Consider the following 23,955-nt stretch of genomic DNA (forward strand, 5'->3'; position numbering starts at 1 on the left):
AATATTGACCCCTCTATTTGCATATTGTCCTAATCTATGCTCAAAACATCGCTTTGACCATATATTCTCGCACTTCGGGGAGCTGAAGGTATAACATACCACCATCGAGGTTGTCAAGGGTTTGGATAGAAGATTACCTGTTCACAATCACATACAAGAGAGATATAACTATTGTAACATATACCATGTCGTAATACAATTAAAAAACAAATGAGTTCATGCACCTGTTCACAATGGGCTAGCAACACAAAGGTGTTGCGTAAATCCGTCCATTTTTTTTCGAAATCTATTTCGAGAAATCCAAATGGACCTCGTCGAATTGTTGCTCCAGCTCCTTTAAGTACCACTTTGAACCGCTGCACATCGAATAGTATCATGGAGAAGCTACGATAATCCACCATAACAATACTTTGCAAGTTTCCAAAATACTCCATCTCATCTATAACCGTGTTTGGATCCGTTGCTCATCGTCGGCTCTCTTGCTCGAACCTTGCCATGATACCACAGTCTATTGTGGAGTGCATTTTGTCAATACGCTCCACGCAGAAATGTCTTCCGTGTGACCATGCTACACGATATATTTTATACTATACATTGAAACACTCAATCAGTTGTCGCATATAAACTATAGATACGAAAAACCCTAAACACATCATCACCTTTGGACTACATCCCCTCGAGAATTTTCACTCCTCGGTTGAGACCTCCGTCCCTTCACGAGAGGCTGCGGTCAAAGCTCCATGCAACCATCGTCCATGCCCTCCGGATATCGAATCGGTTGATGGCGCGTACTACGTCAAAATTCAGATCGTGCTTTCTCTCAATCTTGCCTAGATTACTGGTACCTAGCAAGCCATGTCTCCATAGAGGCATGGTGCAACATAAAAAAGTAATTCACTTTCTCCTCCATTGCAGCATCCATTCTTTTTTCTACTCCATTTTCAACCACCACATCTCTGGTCAGTCTATCATCATCCTTCAGCGACCATAGCATACTGTTGTCTGAATCCACCGTTGGTGGCCATTGTGAAATATTCAGCGCCTCAGACACCAACCAACCTTCAGCCATGCTACCTTCTGGCCGAGCTCGTTGTCGCACAAAGCCTTTCAGGGTTTTCATGAAGCGCTCTAAGAAGAATATCTATCGCATATGGACAGGTCTAGCAATCTCCACTTCATCTATAAGATGCATAAGAAGGTGGATTTGTATCGTGAGCATAGTGGTAGGCAGGTATTTCTAAAAGAGACAGACCATCTCCACTGGTACCCGCCTCGCGAATTCAATAGAGAATGTCTTAATCTTCTTCTTTGAGATCCAATGCACTATAGTCGACAACCTATATATTGCCCCGCGTATTTCTGAAATAAGGCATCCTACGAGCGTGATCGGTAGTACAAACTGCTACAAATGAGAAAGCATTATGAACAATGACTACACTTCAAACAGCAAAACACGCAAGCCAGTTACAATCCATTCGTAGTACGAACCTGACATATCTTATGCTAATCATGGGATTTTAGCCCTGATAATTGGTCATCTTTAGAAAATGCAGACCTGAGAGAACGCATCATACCCATCGGAGTGCGGATAGACTTGACTATTTGCTTCACAATGCGCTCTTCTTTAGTGGACAAAACCCAAGGAGCGCGAGGTAGCTGCAAGTGACCATCAACACTCGACTACGGCCAAAGCGCCTCCATCTTGCCTACCTCCTTCAAATCTATTCATGCCCCTACAGTGTCTCTCTTTCTTGTGATCTCTTTTCTGTGATGTGGTCCCATAGCAAGCTGCCCACGTTCTTGAAAATATGCATGGGATCCAACAAGTGGTTGATCTGTAAGTGGGTCCAATATGGCAACTCGTAGAAAACTAAGAACCATCGCATTTTGTTTGGATGTGACTCCATGTGGACCATGTTTAGCTTGTACCAGCTTTGGGCATTCATATGTGTTGGAGGTCATCCAAGAAAATCTTCCAAGAGTTCATGACTCTTTGGAAAGAAAGTGGCATGTCCTTGATATACCATCTTCTTCATGGTTCGTGACCTTCGAGAGTCTAACTGTGGCCCGTACAATGGACATGCATGATAACCTAAGGTAACCAAACCTGTCCCAACATCTCTATCCAGTGAATACAAACTTGAATGAGCTATGATAGATATTACCAACCAGAATGGAAGCCTACTTACCTGAGCACTCTCCAAATCCTAGAAAGTCATACATTGTCCACATGAGAATGGCTCGAATATTGGCGGATCGTCGACCATTGCACTTGCTCATATCTTGCACGGTGACCCATTCCTCCCACAAAATCTTAAGCTCATCGGCTAATGGATGAAGATACACGTCAATATTTTTGACTTTGTGGCGGCCAGGAACGAGTAAGCTAAGGATGAGATTTCCTTTCTTCGTAGAAAGTCATACAGGGATATTGTAGTTGACAAGGACTATAGGCCACACACTGTAAGAAGTTGAGCACAGATCAAATGGATTCATGCCATCCATTGCAAGACCGAGCCGAAGATTCCTTGTCTCTCAAGCAAAGCCTAGGAATGTAGAGTCAATGTGGCTCCATGCGTGATGCCAGGAGGCATATTCCAAGGTGGATTCTGTAAAATTTTATTGCCAGGGCTCATACACAAGGTGGATTCTTTTCGGACGTCTTGTTAATTTAATGTGCAAGTGAGTGATTCCATAGCAGGTGATTTCGCAAAATACATATTTAAATTAATAGACGTTTATGAGTTTAGAGTGTGCACTCGTAATACATTAAGATTAGGATTGAGTTTTAACCAATTTATTTATTTTGTAACTGAAGACTGCTAGGAATTCACTTTTGTCAGTTTAATTTTATTATTTTCTAACAATTGTGAATGCTTCACTTGATGTGTAGAGTAAGCAACCGTGGCATTGGGAAGCACTGGAGGATAGCGTGTATTCCAATCATTATCATTTTGATGGGCACGCATCTTAGGCATGGCGCCAATATTTTAATACACTTATTTATTGAAGCGCTTGATATTTATTTATTATTTTTATATGCACATGGATGCACGATTTAAATATTTGTGTTGGACATTATATTTGGATGCCGCCAAACTCCTTGGAACCCAATAGCTTTAATTCTTTAGTCGGACAAAAGAAAACAAAAAAGCTAAAGCATGCTAATTGTAAATTGGGATATTTTTTTAGCTTGGAGATCAATAATATATAAAATACATGCTTTGTGGAGTGCTCACACAAGGCATGGGGGAAAATTGTACCCAATTAGTCTCTTGCTTCGACCTTGCATGCTATATGGGATTTGATGCTCCGATTATGGATCTTGGCTATTACCTGGATGCACACAAAAGTAGAGTTCTTTTGTTCTTGGGGACCTTCCGGCGCTTACTACTCACACATATAGCATCTGATCTATACACCAATGCACATGAATCCGCTGACATTCGTTGAACTCCATCTGTGGACCTATTCTATGCATGCCACGTTTTCAAGCTCACCATGCCGAACGTACGAAACATGTGGTTTATGCAGGGGATAAGCGAAAAGTGTCTAAGAACTTTTTGAGGGATGGTTTTTGGCGCCCTTGCAAGTCCTATCGATACGTGTGAGAACCACACTTTGGACATGTCTCCATAGTCTCGTATTCTCCTCGAAACAGTATGCAATCGATACATTCATGGATACTGTTGTAGTCCATGCCAAGCTTTCATAAAACATGTCGTGCATCATCATGAGAATCAGGCATCGTATTTATAAGTGGTAATATATGATACTTCAGTAATATATACTTTACTACTACTGCTACTGCTGCTCCTGCTACTACTACAATAAACAAGAAAATAAGAAAAAACTACTACTACCACCACTACAACAACAACAACAACAAATAAGAAAACCACTACTACTACTACAACCATGACTACGACGACTACGACTACCACTACCACTACAACTACGATAAACCACTACCACTACCACTACCACTACCAATACCACTACCACTACCATTATAATAAACAAGAAAACAAGAAAAAACAACAACGACCACAACAACAACAACAACTACTACTACAATAACAATAAACAAGAAAAGAAGAAAAAACTACTACTACTACTTCTACTACTACTAAAAAAAGAAAACTAAACAACAATAAACAAGAAAAGAAAAAAAACTACTACTACTACTACTACTATAACAAACAAGAAAACTACTATTACTACTACTAGTACTAGTACTACAATCACGACTACGACCACCACAACAACTCTCTCTCTCTACTACTACCACTACCACTACCGCTACCATTACCACAACAACAACAAATTAAAAAAAAAGAAAAGAAGAAATAAAACAACAACAATAACATCTCCCTCCTTCTCTCTCTCCCTCCCTCTCCCTCTCCCTCTTTTTCTCTCTTTTCCTATTATGTTTAACGTTTTCTCCCTCTCTCTCTCGTTTCTTCTTTCCTTTTCTCTCTTCCTCTTCCTCTCTCATTTCCTCTCCCTCCCTCACCCTCACCCTCTCTTTCTCTCTTTCCCTATTATGTTTAATGTTTTTTCCCTCTTTCTCTCGTTCCTTCTTTCCTTTTCTCTCTTCCTCTCCCTCTCTCATTTCCTTTTCTCTTCCTCTCCCTCTCTCATTTCCTCTCCCTCCCTCTCCCTCTCCCTCTCTTTCTCTCTTTCCCTATTATGTTTAATGTTTTCTCCCTCCCTCTCTCTCTCATTCTTTCTTTCCTTTTCTCTCTTCATCTCCATCTCTCATTTCCTCTCCCTCTCTCAATACACATGATTTTTAACAAAAACAAGTAAAAGAAAAAGAGAAAACACAAAAACAAAGCAAGAAGGAACAGTGCACTCACCGTAAAGGCTTGAGGATGGATTCGGCGGCTCCTCTTCATGACGACGGCTCCTCTTCGCCCTCCGTAAACTTCCTCCTCTTCTTCGCGAACGGTGGCGGCGGCCGTGAGAAGCTTTCCTTCTCCCTCTTTCTCTCTTTCTCTCCCTCTCCCTCTCAAATGCAAGATCGAGTTCGCTCTCCCTTTCACTCTCTCTTTCGTGTACTCACGCAAAATAACACGCTGGGGTTTCGACCCGCATTTTCTCAAGTCCCACTTTTAATGAATGTCTTACTTTTTTGAATGAAAGATAGCACTATGTTTATGTTTAGCTTTAAAGGGCACTTTGTATGTTACAAATATGAAATCACACATCTTGAGAGCTTAAGTGATGAATGTAAGCTATGTGGCTATTAAGAGATTTGGATTTCACCTCTATCTTTTCTAGCATACTAAGAGAATATGATGTTGTACAATGGTGGAAACATCAAGGAGGCTTAGCTAGTAAATACTTAGGAGATTTCCAAGTTTAATGTAAGAATACAAAGGTTTGAAGGAGTATAGAGAGAATTTAGAATACATGAGCCTTAAACATTATATGAAAATATATTATCGTGGCTAAAATCTATAATGTTATGGATTTGAAGATGTTATAATATGAGTTTTTTCTTTTAGATATAGCATCATTTAAAGTGACATGTATAAGTTCCATGAACTAGGACCTTAAGAGATTCACCACTAACTAGGTTTGGTTTAATAACTTGATCTAATACCATATAGTAATAAGTTTGAATAACCTATGATGTGATGGTTCTTTTTTTGTGTAAACTGCTAGACACAAGTATGTTAAATAATTACTCACCTCATTTACATTTTTTGTATATATATGCATGATATATAGATGTCTTTTCTTCAAAATTTCAATCTATCTTGACAATATAGACAAGATGGATATTGGCTTTGTCCAAAATCAACTAGCTTAACACTTTGACTAGCTAAATGAACTTTCATTTCATAAAATGAATATTTATATACCAAGCTAGAAGTTTATGATTTTTCTAAGACCAAATATAGTCTTGGAAAATTCTTGTAAAAGAGCGCCAGGCTCCCTCCTGTGCCAATTGTAAAATATTAGATGGGTGTAGGTTAGAGGCACAAGGCAAAAAGAGGAAAATGAAAAATGGACCTTGCCACAATGGCCGGTCATGTAAAAGAGGGATGGGTGCCCATGGGATTTTAGGATTTGTATATATAAAGTTCAAAAAGTGAATAAGAGATCATTCTTTGGTGTGTGGCAAAATGAGTCTTCTTCTTCTTCTCTCCTTCTCACCTTCTTGCTTGTGTGTGTGCTTGAGAGAGGGAGTGTGAGAGTGTGAGGGAGTGTGTGTGTGTGAGAGTAAGGGATCAAGAGGGTGAAGCTCTTCACCATCTCCTCTTCTCTTCCCTTCTCTCTTCTTGCGTGTGCGGCTATGGAGGATTGAGCTTGGAGGTAGAGGAGGCTTGAGGATGCTTGAGCTAGTATCTAGGATCGTGGAGCTACCGGTGTGTGGGAGAGAGGAGGCAACTCGTATCGGCACTAACGTAAGCTCACTACACTCGTATGATAGACGGCGCGTCGGCTAGATGAGAGATAGCCATTAGAGCTCGCTTGGAACGCTTGAAACAATAAGTGGTCCGTGGGTCTTGACAGTTGAACGAAAGCTCCCACATAGGAGGGTAATGTTAACCCCAAGTCAAGATGGTGAAAAATGGAGGAAAAAGCAAAAGGAAGATGGAAAAAGAGCAAAGACACACATGTGGCCTCTAAAGATGAACCGGGGAAAAAAGCGCAACCTTAAAAGAAAAGGCATCTCAAAAAACTCAAAATTTTTTTGTAAAAGAACGCCAGGCTCCTCCTGTGCCAATTGTAAAATATTGGATGGTTGTAGGCTAGAGGCACAAGGCAAAAAGAGGAAAATGGAAAAAGGACCTTGCCACAATGGCCGGTGATGTAAAAGAGGGATGGGTGCCCATGGGATTTTAGGGTTTGTGTATATAAAGTTCAAAAAGTGAATAAGAGATCATTCTTTGGTGTGTGGCAAAAGGAGTCTTCTTCTTCTTCTCTCCGTCTCACCTTCTTGCTTGTGTGTGCTCTTGAGTGAGAGAGTGTGAGAGTATGAGGGAGTGAGTGTGTGTGAGAGTGAGGGATCAAGAGGGTGAAGCTCTTCACCATCTCCTCTTCTCTTCTTCTCTTCCCTTCTCTCTTCTTGCGCATGTGGCTATGGAGGATGGAGCTTGGAGGTGGAGGAGGCTTGAGGATGCTTGAGCTAGCATCTAGGATCGTGGAGCTATCGGTGTGTGGGAGAGAGGAGGCAACTCGTATCAGCACTAAGGTAAGCTCAATACACTCGTAGGATCGATGGCGCGTCAGCTAGGTGAGAGATAGCCATTAGAGCTCGCTTGGAATGCTTGAAACAATAAGCGGTCCGTGGGTCTTAGCGGTTGAGCGAAAGCTGCCACAGTGTGGCCCGCACAATGGACATGCATGATAACTTGAGGTAACTAGACATGTCCCAATACCTCTATCCAGTAAATACAAATGTAAACGAGCGATGATAGATATTGCCAACGAGAATGGAAGCCTACTTACATGAGCACTCTCCAAATCTCGAAAAGTCATGCATCATTCACATGAGAATGGCTTGAATATTGTCAGTCCGTCAATCATTGCACTTTCTCATATCTTGCACGGTGATCCTCTCCTCCCACAAAATCTTAAGCTCATCAACTAATGGACGAAGATACATGTCCATATTTTTGACTTTGTAGTGGCTGGGAACAAGTAAGCTAAGGATGATATGTTCGTTCTTCGTAAAAAGCCATGGAGGGATATTGTAGTTGACAAGGACTATAGGCCACACACTATAAGAAGTTGAGTACAGGCCGAATGGGTTCAGGATGTCATCCATAGCAAGACCCAACCAAAGATTCCTTGGCTCTTGGGTAAAGCTTGGGAAGGTAGAGTCAATGTGACTCCATGCATGTGAATCCATTGATATTCATTAAACTTCATTTGTGCATCTATTCTGTGCATGCCATGTCAAGCTCGTCATGCCGAACGTACGAAACATGTGATATATGCAGGGGATGAGCGAAAAGTGTCTAAGAAATTTTTAAGGGATGGTTTACCCTTGCAAGTCCTATCGATACTTGTGACCACCACACTTTGGATATATCTCCATAGTCTCATATTCTCCTCGAAACAATATGCAATCATTGATACATACATGGATGTTGCTGTAGTCCATGCTAAGCTTTCATAAAACATATCGTGCATCATCATGAGACTCATGCATAGTATTTGCAAGTGGTAATATATGATACTTCAGTAACTTGAAAAAAAATCATAAAACACCTTGAAAAAGCACAAATGTTTTAAATAATAGTGTCGAAAAGAAATCAACGAAGTATACGTACAAGGTACCTGAATAACTCGATCACACTCGCATCTCTCCACCCGCATTTTGATTGCACACTTAGGAGTGCAAGCAGTATCTTTAGACGAGATTCTCGGCATCCATCATATAATGGTATGGATGCTTCCTCTCTAACTAGATCAGAAGTCTCGACATCCATGGGTATCAATGGATCGTTTATTGCCTCCATCTCAGGCTCCAAGATTGTAGGTAAGTTTGGAAGCTTGCATGTCTCCCCTAATATTGACGATATAGATTGGGTAGTACCTTCCAAGTGGTGGATTAGCTCAAGCACTCCATCCATCGCACGCCCACGAACTCTTCTAACTAGCTGCAAAGGATGCACTCCTTTGGACGATACGTCACCTCCCTAGATAGAAAATTTTCCAGCCATACCCAATTTTTTTGTATATGGTATTTAATTAGCTTGCTAATACAATGTATGATTGATATATACTTTTCTTACCGTTTGCTCAAAATCTGAGATCGCTTGATCAATGATCTTAGATTGAAACTTGCCGAAGTGTCATAAGTATTCTATAGACAATCGACGTTTTTGTCTAAATGCCAACTTACATTGAGAGCAAGGACATGTGACACGCTGATTAAGATACGTCTCGCTATCTTGAACATCACGACCTTCATCTTTTTCCATTTTATCTACGTTACGACAAACAATTTATTTTTGTTATCATTCTTTTTATTTATTAAATTGTTTGAGAAGGGATTTCTTATCTTGTAACTCAATGAAATTAACATATGTAAAGTCTCCACCCACCCACAAATTAACGTATGTCAGGTCTCGTGGTATTGCATCGGACCTCATTGGACCTCGCCACCACTCTCTCCTTATTTTTTTTCCATTCATTCTTTTATCTCCTTTCATCTCTCTCTTTTTCTCTTTCTTTATTATGTTGTACGTTTATTCCCTCTTTCTCATTCCTTCTTCCTTTTTCTCTTCCTCTCCCTCTCTCATTTCCTTTAACAAAATATATATCTCTCTGTACTACTAATTTCATTTAAGAAAACATCTATCTCTCTCTACCACTACCACTACCACTACCACTACCACTACCACTACCACTACAATAAACAATAAAAGAAGAAAAAACAACAACTACTATTACTACTGCTACTACTACAACAACAAACAAGAAAAGAAGAAAAAACTACTACTACCACTACTACAACAACAACAACAACAAACAAGAAAACTAAACAACAATAAACAAGAAAATAAAAAAAACTATTACTACAACAACAACAAATAAGAAAACCACTACTACTACTACAACCATGACTACGACTATTACAATAACAAACCACTACCACTACCACTACCACTACAATAAACAAGAAAAGAAGAAAAAATAATAACTACTACTATAATAATAACAAACAAGAAAAGAATAAAAAACTACAACAACAACAACAAAAAATAAGAAAACTAAACAATAATAAACAAGAAAAAAAAACTACTACTACTACTACTACAACAAACAAGAAAACTACTATTACTACTACTAGTACTACTGCTATAATCACGACTACGACTACCACAACAACAACAAACAAGAAGAGAAGAAATTAAACAACTACTATTATCACTACCACTACCACTACTACTATTACGACTACCACAACAACAAACAAGAAAATAGGAAATTAAACAACAACAACCACTATCGCTACTGCTACCGCTACTACGACTACCACAATAACAACAAACAAGAAAATGAGAAATTAAACAACTACCACTGCTACTACCACTACTACGACTACCATAACAACAACAAACAAGAAAAAAAGAAAAGAAGAAATTAAAAAACAACAATAACAACAATCTCTTCCTCCCTTTCTCTCTTCCTTCCTTCCTCTCTCCCTCTCCCTCTCTCTCTCTTTCTCTCTTTCCCTATTATGTTTAATGTTTTCACCCTCTCTCTCTCTCTCTCTCTCTCTCTCTCTCTCTCTCTCTCTCGTTCATTCTTTCCTTTTCTCTCTTTCTCTCCCTCACTCATTTCCTCTCCCTCTCTCAATACACATGATTTTTAACAAAAACAAGTTAAAAAACAAGTTAAAAAACAAGAGAAAAAACAAGAGAAAAAACAAAAACAAAGCAAGAAGGAATAGTGCACTCATCGTAAAGGCTCGAGGATGGATTCAACAGCTCCTCTTCACCCTCCGTACACTTCCTCTCTTCTTCGCGAACGGCGGCGGTGGCAGCGAGAAGCTTTCCTTCTCCCTCTTCCTCTCCCTCTCTCTCTCAAATGCAAGATGGAGTTTTCTTTTCCTTTCGATCTCCCTTTTGCACTCTCTTTCATTTGTTTACGCAAAATAATGCGCTCGAGTTTCGGTCTGTGTTTTTTTGTCTAAGCACCATCGCTATTTGCGACGCAAATAGGGACGCAAATATTTTGCATTGGAAAGCGCCGTCACTATGCCTTTGTATCCTTGTAGTGATTGCTAAAAGCACTAAGATACCATTTTGACATTGTGGACATGTAGGTCAAAGGACCAAGGATATGGAGGGAGGTTGCATTAAACTAGGGAAGACAACCCTTGTATATTAAACTACTTAGAAAAAATTATCTTGCAATAACACTTCTTGCAAAGGCTTTTACAGTATCCTTATTATAGTGGAAAGACGTCCCTTATATATTAGAAAGACTTCCCATTATCTTGCAAATATTGATATAGAATGAAAATTCTTTAATATATTAGGATATTCCATTATATACTATGTGGCAAGAAGTTCTCTCTCTATATTAGGATTTGCAAGATAAAGGAAAGACTTCTCTCTCTATTATTAAAGCCTTTGCAATATAATGCAATAAATAACGTTGTTGAAGACCAAGATAATGGAATGACTTTTTTTTGGTGGAAAATTTGCTAATTTTTTAGTTGAGTTGATGGAATGCATAAATTTGCTAATTTTTAGGCCAAGTTGATACAATGCATTAAGTTCCTTATAAACTTTACAAAATTTGTTTATTGAATTGATGCAGTTATTCAAAGTCTCCTTAAATTTAAGTTAATATTTTGGTTGAATTGATGCCATACATCAAGTTTACTTACATGTTAATATAATTATTTTTTCTTACTTGATGCAATGTATTAAGTCTCTTTGAAGTCTTATTACATTTTCAATTAGATAGATGTAATCCATCAAGTTTTGATGTAATATATCAAGTTCACTTTAGTTTTGGATCATTTTATTTTGCCACTAGATGAAATGTATCAGGTTTATAATTAGCTTGTTGCAACACATGAAGTTTTTTAGAAAGTTGTCTTCCATTTTCATAACTTGATTATAGTATACAAAATTACCATGAATTAGTCTAATTATGTTCTCTCAATCTTTGCTATAATGCATCAAATGTCTAGTAGCAGAGCACAAACTCAAAGACATAGGATTTTCACAAGTATTATCAAATGTTATAACTTGCATCAAAGACCACATTGAATTTAGGATTTGTAGAATCAAATCTTTTTCATTTGGGAAGATAAGCAATTAAAAGATTTAAAGTTAAAGAAGGTTTGGTATGATGCGGATGTAAATTTGAAGGGGAAGTCCATTGAAGAGTTTGTTGATGATATGAGGTTGTTAATATGGAACTCTCTTCAAGGTGTGAAAGATGAGAGGGTGATTATATCAATCTTATCTAGGATAATAGCAAAAGAACTCTCATAAGATGAGATGGTCAATGAGCTCAACTCGTAAGTTTTCTTTTCAATATGTTAATCATATTTTATAGTCTACTCTTTCAAATATTGGGAAAATACTTTTGTTTGCAAACATAAACTTTATATGAAAATATAAGAGACCATGACAAAGTGCTTCAATTGTTCTTCATGGGATGAAGTCATTCGTGCATATCCAGAGTCTTGATCATCCACAACGTTTTTTCTATCATCCACAATGTCCACTATAGGAGATATGTTACAAAGTTATTCCTAGTGATGTGAATAACTTAGATAAATTGATAGATCCACATTACTTCACCCTTACAATTGTAGATATACCATATAGATTTAACATGCCACGATCAACTAATGATGATAAGGCTTTCATACTCAAAGAAGGCACATAGATGATAGAAAACTTCAAAAAAATAACAAAATTTTCATTGTTTAGATTTGTTATCTTCCATAGTACACACCAACTTGGTTGTGTGGCACTTACTTTTAAAAATAAATTACATAGATCACAATCTTTCATTTGGTATAACTTCTTTGCTCTTTGTCCAAAATAATTTATAGTCTTGCGCATGTTGATGTTTTTTATAAGCGTAAGCTAAGTATCTTTTTATGTAGGGAGAAGACCAATAGTGACCACACACCTCAAGTGTGATCTCAAGAGTTGATTTGAGATGATAATCCTAGGATACTAGGATGAAGTAGAGAAGAAAAGAGTCAAAGCACATGCAAATGAAACAAATACAGAGAATATATTTAAGTATCCAACCATAACAAGAAAACTAAAGCACGTGGATGGTAGCAAGCCTATGGTGAACTTATATCAAAAGCCACAAAGGTTGATCAATAGAAAGTCACACTTATTTTTAGCACAAGATAATTGGGTGCCTGATTTATTTTTAGGGATACGTATGTATATATTAATTTTACTAAAAAATATTTAAATGACATACTAAATAAATAAATAAATAATCTATGGTAATTAAATAATATATTTAAATGTATATAATCAATAAGAAAGACATTATTATTATGGGAAAGGATGACCTTCAAGTGGCATTTATTAAGATGCGAATTCAGGGTGTCTCTAAATTGCCAGATGAGGATCAAGAAATAGGTGCAAAGGTCATAGCAAACATTAAGAAGGTCATGACTGCATCTATGGAGCCCATGTCTCCTTTATCTAATGAACTAGGAGAACTTATAGAGCTTTCTAATATTGGAATTGTTGAAGGAATTGAGCACAATAAAGAATTAAAAGATGATGATAACAATAGTGATGATGCTAAAAAGGCCAAAGAGTAGGAGCAATACCTTGAAGACAAAGATGTGGATGTATAAGACGAGCTATTTATGTATTAGATTAGTACAGGTTTTATAGATAAGTTTTTAGAACTTTTCTTGAAGTGAGATCTCTCAATCTCTCATACTATTTTGAAGTGAGATCTCTCAATCTCTCCTATTATTTCGTATATTGCAGTTAAGCATTCACTTAAATATACTAGCTCATACTAATATACTCAATAGTTCATGTATGTATATATATGTATATATGTATGCATATATATGTGCGTGTGTATGTGTATGTGTGTGTATTCATTTATTGATTTTAATATAAGATGTTATAAAAAATATAAATATCTCTTTAATTGTGTAGCATACTAAATAATGTTATAGATTTACTAACTCATACTAGGATTTGAAAAGTTTAGTTTTCATATTTGTTATACAATATTGTTGTGTAGATATTGGTTTTTATTTGATAATCTAAAGCTTTACTCATGCAAAAGCAAGTTGACATTATATTTTTGAAATGATAGCATATTAATGGTCTTCTTTGTTGATCAAATATATGAAGTGGTTAATAATTGTACACTTTGGTAACTAACTATAAGATATTTCTTATAAACTAAGCATCAAATTTTTTTCGATTAAATTTTCTTATTTTAAGATAATTATCATATACTATGTTTAATAAATCATTAAGTTTTAGAAAAAAACAAATTTATGCTATGTAAACTATATGATATTAAGATGCTAGCTTTCCTTTAAATAAGTACTGTAAAAATAATTTAATTTTTTAAAAAGTTATTCAACCATGTTATTTTTATTTAAAAATACATAAAATTTAAATTTTAAAGAAGTTATGTTATTTTTCACCCAATTTTTCAAAAGGATTCATTTTTAAAACATTTTTGAGAGAATCCAAGGGAATCTCCTTGGGAGAAACATGTAACTTATCCAAAAGATTTGCAACTATGTTTAGGCCAAAACCTGTTACTTAAATAGAAAATGGAAACATAACAATAGAAACTTGGTGTTGCTACTCTAGCCATCAAAATAAATGTTAAAGGAAAACAACCACGTGATGTACTATAGAAAGGAACTAAAAACATGACTCAAGTTTAGGCGGTTTATTATATGTGTATTCGTTATATCATGTGCGGTCAAGGCCTATTTCTAATTATCCTTATCTTTGGATTTTCCTTGAATAAGGCACACATTTTCTATTCAATTTGTAATCAATCCCTTTGTATTACACTCTTTCATATGTAAAATAATGTGTAAAGATGAGATTTGAGAAATCTTGTGCATTAAATCCACATGATACATACACATTTAAAATCACATCAAAACATCATGCGAATTTTGTGACATGAGATAGAACACATTCTTGTTCAATTCAAAGAGCAATAGTATGTATTTAGAACCCATATTCCTCCTCTTTGGAAGAAGTTTCTATATTCATTTGTCTCTTTTGCAAGCATTCACGTTTCCTTTTCTGCATAGAAAAACTATTGCAACTTAGACATACGTAAAAAGTTGAATGTTGTACACCTTGATAATGATTATATACTTGACTAATACAAAATTTGGATGTCAAGGAAAGTTGTTCTGTAGAAACTCCGCCATCCATAAGATGCATTGCACATCTGCACATCATACCAATCTCCACCTTGATAATACCTATATACTTGACTAGTACAAAATTTGGATGTCAAGGAAAGAAGTTCTGTAGAAACTCTGCCATCCATAGGCTGCATTGCACATCTCCACATCATACCAATCTCCAAGATGGAAACATCCATAATATCATCCTCTAGCACAAGTACCATTGTCAATATCATCAAAACTAATGGAAAAATACATTGATTCAATCATAAATAGTAGTTTTCACAAGAAGAAACCTCTATCATGAGATTTCTCTAAATGGAACATGTGATGGGCAAGCTAATAGTAGCAAGAGGTATCTTCATGTCACTAAGGTTTCCTTGATTCCACTTGGTTTCTTTAAGTACTTTGGTTCCTTCTAAGGTTTCTCATGCCTTACTTTTAGAACAAAGAATCTAGTACAAAAAAATCTTAAGGTGATCATATAATGAAGGGCAATTATGATTCGGATGGCTTTGACAATAAAGTTTAATAACTCCATTCAACACATTGGAGAACAATGACAAGAGGATGGTAATCTCAAAACCATTGATGGGGTTTGAGGAAATGAAAACTTGTGGCTAGATCATGGAACTAGGATGATGCAAATCATGATGACATCTATAGTAAACAAGCATGTTGATACAAATATGAGTTGACTAGAACCATGGGCTAAACGCGATGCACTATTGCAGTCGATGAAGAGGTTCATTGCATCTAAGATGATGGAAATTATGATACAGATGATGCTTACTACATTTGTAGTTCTTTAAAGTGCTCACAATTGCGAGAATAGCCAACCCTCCTTCATTGTCTATTGCTATGGATTAAAGTTGCAGGGTGGCGTGTCTCCTCTGATTTGAGCATCATGTCAATTTCAAAAATATCAATATGGCACTCACCTTTTTCATCCTCTTGTGTGTTCCTGCATGCTGGTTGTAGTCTCTCTTTCTTTGTCTCTCCTTCATGTGCTTCTACTACAGTTATCCTTTCCTCTCCTCCAGGGATCCATAACTCCTACTCCCTTTTTGTGACCTTTCCTTATTGAAGCTTTTTTTCCTTCTTACCAATCATGTAATAGTCTTGTAAACTGCACTAGAAGTAGCACCACACTACTTGTCAGGCCAAACACCAGTAAGCACTATATTAGCAAGCACTTGAGATTTTGCCTCCCCTCGAAGCTCGGATGATGGTCATCAATTTTTCCAGTTTCATACCCAGTCTCTTCAAACTTGCTCTTAGCTTGCTACACTTGTCATGCCTCCCTATTGTTCAACATCATATGATGATTTTTTTCTATCTAATGAATATGATGATGATGTCCTCCCCACACAATGGCGACCTTGCATGCCCATATAATTGTGATTCTATATTGTAGCTCCTCCCTTTTCTTCCCAAACATGCAATAATGGCTGACTCAAACATGGCTTCTCCGTCCTTTTCCTCCATGTATGTAGTCTTTCCCTTCACCCTTTTTCTAGGAAAAGCTTGTAAGGCTACTCTTAGCCTTTACTTTAAAAAATCTTAGTTTTTTCACGCATATATCCCAAAGATATAATGAAAATAACATATATTTTCTAAAACAAAGAGTATCATCATTCTATAAGTTTGAAAGAAGATAGCTTTTATTGTTTCACACCCTTTAACATCATTCTAGTGTTGCACCTTGAAGTTGATTCTAAGATTGTTGCATTCGATGTCTTCATGTGGTGGATGATTGTCCTTATGATAATATTGAGCAAAAAACCCAATAAAAAGGGTCCTTCCAATAGCGGAGTTTAAAAAAAGTAGTTAGTTTCTCCTTGTCAATTTCAAAGCAACCAGTAGCTTGAGCATTCCATTCAAATAGAACTTTTTGAATCGCAGGTTATAAAGAACAAACATGCTTGACCAATATCTTAAAACATCTTGATAAAGATCTGACCTTTCCACAAAGTTCATCAACTTCTCTGTGTTTTGAGGCCTTTTGACCATTAATTCAACCTTAGCTAGGCAGATTGGAAGAGAGATCATGTTGGATTACTTCATCTCCAAACAAAATGACTTTAGTCCTTTCCAACTTGCACTTACTTTGCTTTAATTATCCATTGTCTGCATATACTCTTTGAAACACCTCTTCTATTTTCTTAACATGGATCTATCTATCACTATAGACCCCAAAAGTATCCATAAAACCTCAAGTGGATGAACTAAGGAAAGGGACCGATACCTTATCCATCAAGTTTTGTGTTGGGCTAAATGCACGATAACTAGAAAATTGAATGGGAATCTATTGTTTCAGAAGTTACAAATCACTTCGACAGCAATCTCTCACCTTGTCTTCTTGACACTTTGCTCTAAGGAACCATGCATCCTTTTCTCAAAACCAAGAAGGCAAGAACACAAGACTAGCTTTGTGCTATAGTGAAATCACCTATCTTACCTTCTCATGTTGTAGTTTGAAAGCTTGAAGGATTGAAGATAGTTCCATTAATATGCAAACAACACAATCTGATGCCGTCACTCCTTTGCATCCATTACCAAGCATACCAACATGTGGAGAAGCTAATAGAGAAGATACGAAAAGCAAGAAGATGACACAGAGCTTCACCATCCCTCAATCCCTCACTCAACACAACTCTCACTCTCTCTTAGTCACTCTCAATGATGGAGACATGATGATAAAATAGAACAAGATAATAGAAAGCTTCAATAGTTGCATTGATAGAGCTTCCATGGCATAGATGTGCCAAAAGGGTTTTGTTGATAGAGCTTGCATAGATCCGATAAAAGAGTAAATACAATTGAGACCTCCCACCCTTATATAGACCAAGGTTAGGATTAGGGTTCAGTCACTTATTTAGGATGACACCCCATTTGCATTTTAGGATTTGGGTCCCACTTTGCATTTTAGGGTTTACACTCTCTTTTGGGCATCCTACCCACTTTGTAGCTCTAGGACGGTCCTTCCTTGACGCATGCTTTGTTCTTAACCTAAATAGACCAAGTCTATGGTATTCTAGCCACAACTACATGTGTGAAATCCACACAATAGCTGTGGATATGACAAATACAACTCTGGGTAATGAATATAATGTGCATGTGAGTGAGCCTAAATCTCATAAAATAATACAACCATAATAATGATGTACCTTTGAAGTAGCAAAATAATACAAGTGCCTAAAAATAATACACTAAAGCTCCAAAAAAATAATATCCTTCCAAAATTATTTTTCAATACTTGCGCTTTGACTTTGTCTTCTCAAAATACTATTAACATTATCCCCCTTCAAGATGAGTCCTAGTCCCATGGCACTCACATTGCAGGTAGCATGAGAAAAATGCTACGAACAATCATAATGAAGTAGTGTTGATGGAGTAAAATGAATAGTATTGATGAAGATGGTGTTCTTACTAAGGGTATAGATGATCTTGTAGGTATGGTGTTATGGCAATAATGATAATATGCTTGGAGACTCAGCTTCAAAAGTTCTTGTAGGTATGGTGTTATGGCAATACTGAGGGTATAGATGATCTTGTAGGTATGGTGTTATGGCAATACTGAGGGTATAGATGATCTTGTAGGTATGGTGTTATGGCAATAATGATAATATGCTTGGAGACTCAGCTTCAAAAGTTGGTGTTGTTGCTTGAGAATACACTTGATTGGTGATACCTCATGTGGATAAAGCTTGAATAGCCAAGAAAAATAATTCTAGGTTGCAGAAGTTGGGAGAGTTGGTGTTGACATAGAAGTGAGGACATAGAATATGGTTGGGTTAGGAAGATAGTCGAACTCCATGAAATCCTAAAGTGTTATTCCACACTTGAGGACCCAAAACTGTGAATAGGTTATGATAGAAATAGACTATGAGTGCACGTGTTTACATAGGCTAATATATAGTAGAAGGCTAATCTATGGATTCATTTGTTGATGATGGCTAATGTAGCAAGGAATCTTACACTTGATGAAGATGGGAAAAAGTACACAGGGAGACCTGTCCAACCAAGGAAAGTTGAGACTTCATAGGTATGTCTTGACCTTGATGTTCCCTAAGGAAATGTGGAGGAAAATAGAAAAAGTGCAAGGTGCTTAGAGATAGAGCTAGTGATCAATGCCATTGGATGTACCTAACTTGAGGACATGTGGGATGCAATGCATATGATTATATAATTCTTTTTTTCTCTCTCTTCTTTCACTTTTTCACTTTTCTTTTTTTTCTTTTTTACTTCTTTGAAAAAAAAATCCCCCCTATTTTCTTGCATAAGAATAGACTTGGACAACACGACATGCCACCATACAAAACTGAAATATAAGTATAAGAGATTTAAATGGTTATGGCATATATAGTAAACCTGGCTAGAGAGGATGGGTGCACAGAGGTGCATACAATGAAGATTGAATACTAGCTCCAAACATTTGAGGCATAATACATCATTATTGTTAAAGTTATTATTGAAACAGAACTTATACTAGTGGATGAAGATTTGGGTGGTTGTGGATGAAGCGATTTCCAACTCCTTCTTAGGAAGTAGATGACCATTGTATGTTGTAGTGAAGGGATGTCTTCATGGAAGAAATTGAGGACCTCGTTGTGGATGGACGTTCGAAGTCTTTGTCTCTTGGTGGAGTCACTTAGGTGATCTTGTTATCTTGATGTTATCAATGCTTTGAATCTTCAGAGAAAGCTACTATTATTGATGGTGTTGGCTTTCAAACCTACAGTTTTCATTACATTATTGCTTTGTCACCCGATGCTTCCTCCATTCACTTAGTGAAACTTTGAGAGTATCGTGTAAGGGATTCAATGGAAAAAGATAGAAATAATTAATGATGACCTTTCTAGTTTCTATCATTTTACCCAAAATAGAACTTAGATGGTATACCTTGGATATTACCCTTAGATTGGATGTAACATTGGGTCAAAGTTTCAAGGATTTCAACTTTGCTAGTATAACATGGCGAGCTACATAAATAAGGATGTATAAAGTAAATATGGTTAGCAATATACAAGAATTGATGTTTTTTTGTAATTGGAATCCACCAATTATAGAAATTTATATTATACTCCAAATTAACAAAAGCATCTAAGTAAGTTGGTTTGGTAGCCAGTCCACAAAGATTAATAATCAAATCATCAAGGAAGGAAAGTCTTGCAAAGTGATTGGCTATATGTTATTTCTCTTCAATCAGAATCTTATCAGTCAATGGATGATATTGTAGCTATGGTAGTGCGTCCAAATTCTTGGCTAGGAGGATTGAGGATAATGAAGTGGTGTCATAGTAACTTGTGTCAAATTGAAGTATATTGATTATACGTTATTGCTTAGCCAATGTCACAAAACAATTTCCATAACAAGCGACCTAAACTCAATGAGAAAACCACTTCTACAAGAAGTGAACTCGAGGAATGGAAATTTTGCTTAAGCTCATAAAATACTGACTAATTGGTGGTTTTGTGTAACGTGTCCACTAGAATCATCCCGGACACATCTTAGCAGTCCATCGGGAAGGATGTCTAGAAAGCTCCGCCTGGCACTCCCATGGAATGTTACGGACTTGCGATCTAGGTCTTCCCGCGTCTGCCACGTAGCGGAAGTATCCTGGCCGTTCCCACTTAGGATCGACCTGAGTTTGGGTTTTCCTGTTTGGTCATTAACTAGCAACAACTAGTGTCAGACCCAAGCGAACTACTTTACGCAAAAGCGCCCGGTCCGAAGCGGATTCACGCTGCACTTGGTTCAAGGAGAATGGGAAACGAGAGGGATGCAAGGCTCGACCTCTCTGCCATAAGGCATAGTCCCATTCCGTTCCCCTAAAACAGCGTAAATCGGGTAGGATGTAACTCTAGGTCATCGTCTTCGTTATTCACTTTGATGCTGAAGATCAACCTGCTGTTCGTCGAAGACTTTGAGAAAAGTTCCCGGCTAACCGGGACCACCCATCCGTAGGACGGACCCATGGTCCATCCTCCGCACTTTCCTCGGTTTGTTTTAGTTATGTAATTACCTACCACATTAGTTTGACATATACAAACAGCTTCTTTGATTAACCCTGTTATGCACTGGTTCCTTCACGTAATCTTATCACAGGACATAAAGAAAACAATGCCAAACAACTTCTTTATTATCATTTTATCCTTTTATCTTTGAAATACAAGGAGTTCCCGCCCGTAGGTGTATTCATAATCCGCCCGAAGGCTATCCAGTAATCCACCAGGGATCACTAATCCAAGCTTCCGCCCGTAGACTAGTATGCGGGCCTCGAGATCCAATCCCGAGTCACGTTAGCCTCTTGTGCAGGGCCCGGAAGGCGAGGGATTTACGGCCAGAGCCCCCTCTGGCACCCAAGCGTCCTCCTACTCCAAGTAGAACTCAACGGAGAGACCTCTCACGGCGGGTTCGGTCCACGTTCCCGGTGCGGTTAACAACCCCCTTGGTTAGGGTCAGGCAGGCAGTCGGGGGTAACTGAAGCTGCCTCTCCCTTTAGGCTTCAACCTGAAGCTTTAGATATCTTTTCATCCTTTAGTTCCTTGAGCAAACAATGCAAACAGTGCTTTCTAAACTATTACAAGTACAATCAATTCCAGTGGTCGTTTTATTTGGCCAACTGTTAAAAAGTGAATCATTCTCTCCGAATGCATCCAGCATTCGACCTGGGATCAAATTGCGACTTGGCAAGATCCCCAAGGGTTTGTTTGTTCACCCTTTTATCCTTGGGTTAGGGCCATACCCTGTTAACCCAACTTAATCAATACCTTAGGTAATAGTAAATCTTGGCGACCATGTCGCTTCAATTTATTGATTGGTCCTTTTTCTTCCAGGCAAATACCTAACTTCCCTTTTTCTTGGCAAATTTTCCCAAGAAAGGTGTTGTAACAGGATGACTACTCTTCCTCTTGCAAGTTAAACTTGCATAAGAACTTGCCAACCTCATTCCAAGAAATGGCAAAACTCTCTTGTGAATAAACCACAAGTCTATGCGACATTGCAACTTATTGCACAAGTGTCGCATATATTCCATGGGATCATTTCACCCATTAAACAGCATTTTCAGGTCACGGAATTAACTTCAGGCGAGTGGTAGGGTTTAGGGTCTCTTCTTACCCAACCCATTCCTAATTATATTGGGTCACGGTCTTAGAAATTTGCAACTCCGTCGGAGTTTCATCATTAGAACGAATGATCCTTAGGATAAAACCTTAGATCATTTTATGCATGAACATCCAATTGACTCGACATTCCGTGAATGTGTGTAAGATCTTTGGGTTTGCGGGTTTTAACTTGGCAACAAGTGTAAAGCTAGGTCGAATTCTTATCGCACTAAACCCTAGTTAGCACTTGGGATACTTATCATATCGACTGAACCATGCCCATATGAATCCCGTGTGGTTTATGTGATTTAGACAACACAATATACTTGTCCTGCGACAAGGATGAACCTTTCCCAAAGGTAATAAACTAGATTTAATGGAGAACAATAGTTACAACTACACCAATACGTGGAAACATGCGATTCACTGCTTCTACGCATCACATGGTTCACAATAACCCTATCCTTCCCTGGTAAGGTAAAAATGCCTGATAATCCGGACACTAACTTCCCTAGGTCCTACTAGGACTTACATCAAATAATCATTCCACTTGCAAGTCCATAGATCATTTTCGTGCCCCTCTATTCCTTTTCGAATAACGTCTTATGGGTGTTAACTTTCCCTCATGAATCATTACAAGGAAGATCTATCTAAAAATGGGACATGCCATTAATCTTTCCATGCCTAGTAAAAAGGTGTACCTCAATAATTTCAACCTTGTAATGAGGCAACAGTTGTCCTAGGCTTGTCGCTTTTGAATACACAAAAGGAAAACTTGCTGATAAAAAAGAAGAAGAAGAAGAGGAAGAGGAAGAGGGGAGAAAGAGAAGGAGAAGAAGGGTAGAAGAATAAGAAGAAGAAGAAGAGGAAGGGAGAGAGAGAAGGAGGAGAGAGAGAGAGAGAGAGAGAGAGAGAGAAAAGGTTCTAGAACTTTTCCAACTTTCCCCCCCTAAACCCAATTCACGCACGGGCTCCGTTTTTGTGCCTTTGGGAGTATATCTTCATCATCAGGATATGCTCAGGTGGCATTGGAGTGCTAGAGTTCTGTAATCTTTGCACAAAAAGATGCATCCCATTAAAGCTCTCTACCGAAGTTCGTGTATGAGATACACGGCTCCCAAAAGGCGCTCCCTATTCGTACATTGTCTCTTGGAAAAGGTTCTTACGGACTTTCTCTCCATGACTCAAAGAGTCTCATAATTGAGGATGGCGCTGAAGTGGAGATCTTCCCAAGTGAATGGAATCCCACAACCATGGATGGAGATTCAGGTCAAGATGCCACCATCCATGCAAACACAATGCCAAGGGTAAACACTAAAGTTTCTCCCCACAATCAGGTACTGCTTCGATGTCTTGCTTATCTCCTGAGGATAGGGGATCATGATAAAATTCATACTGCATGGTTTGATAGGTAAAAGAACCTAGGCATGAATCTAGTTACGATAGTTGTAATAATCATAAGATATTTTATGTTTGTGGTCAATGAAATGATAGGTAAAATTGATTAAGGAAAACACATTATAAGATATCGAAATGCCTGACACAAACACTTGCATGAAGAACACTCTACTCATTAATAATAGAAGATATTTTTGTATTATACACTGAATGGATTACCTTAGTTTGCATTTAGAAAGAGGTAGAATCTTTCATTATTTTCATGAAAAGGATTGGAGCCTCGCATCGAAAGAGATAAAAATACTCCCTTATCAAAAAAATAGCATCATAAGATTGCAAACCAGTTTTTCATGTCCAGGGATGATAGAGTACATTAACGTTATAGTTAGATCATGCACATGTCGATATGTGTCAACTTGCACACACAATGGGATTGCACTATAAACATTGTTAGAACAATAGTTCTAAAAGAAATTTCGCTTAGAGATCCTTGTCCGAACTCTAGCCGATAGATGAAGATTGGATAACCTATGGCTAATCAGGTTGGAATCTTGTTAATGTACT

Source organism: Lygodium microphyllum, chromosome 1 (genome assembly GCF_053477565.2).
Source record: "Lygodium microphyllum isolate KBCC chromosome 1, Lygodium_microphyllum_v1.1.10, whole genome shotgun sequence".
Taxonomy (NCBI): domain Eukaryota; kingdom Viridiplantae; phylum Streptophyta; class Polypodiopsida; order Schizaeales; family Lygodiaceae; genus Lygodium; species Lygodium microphyllum.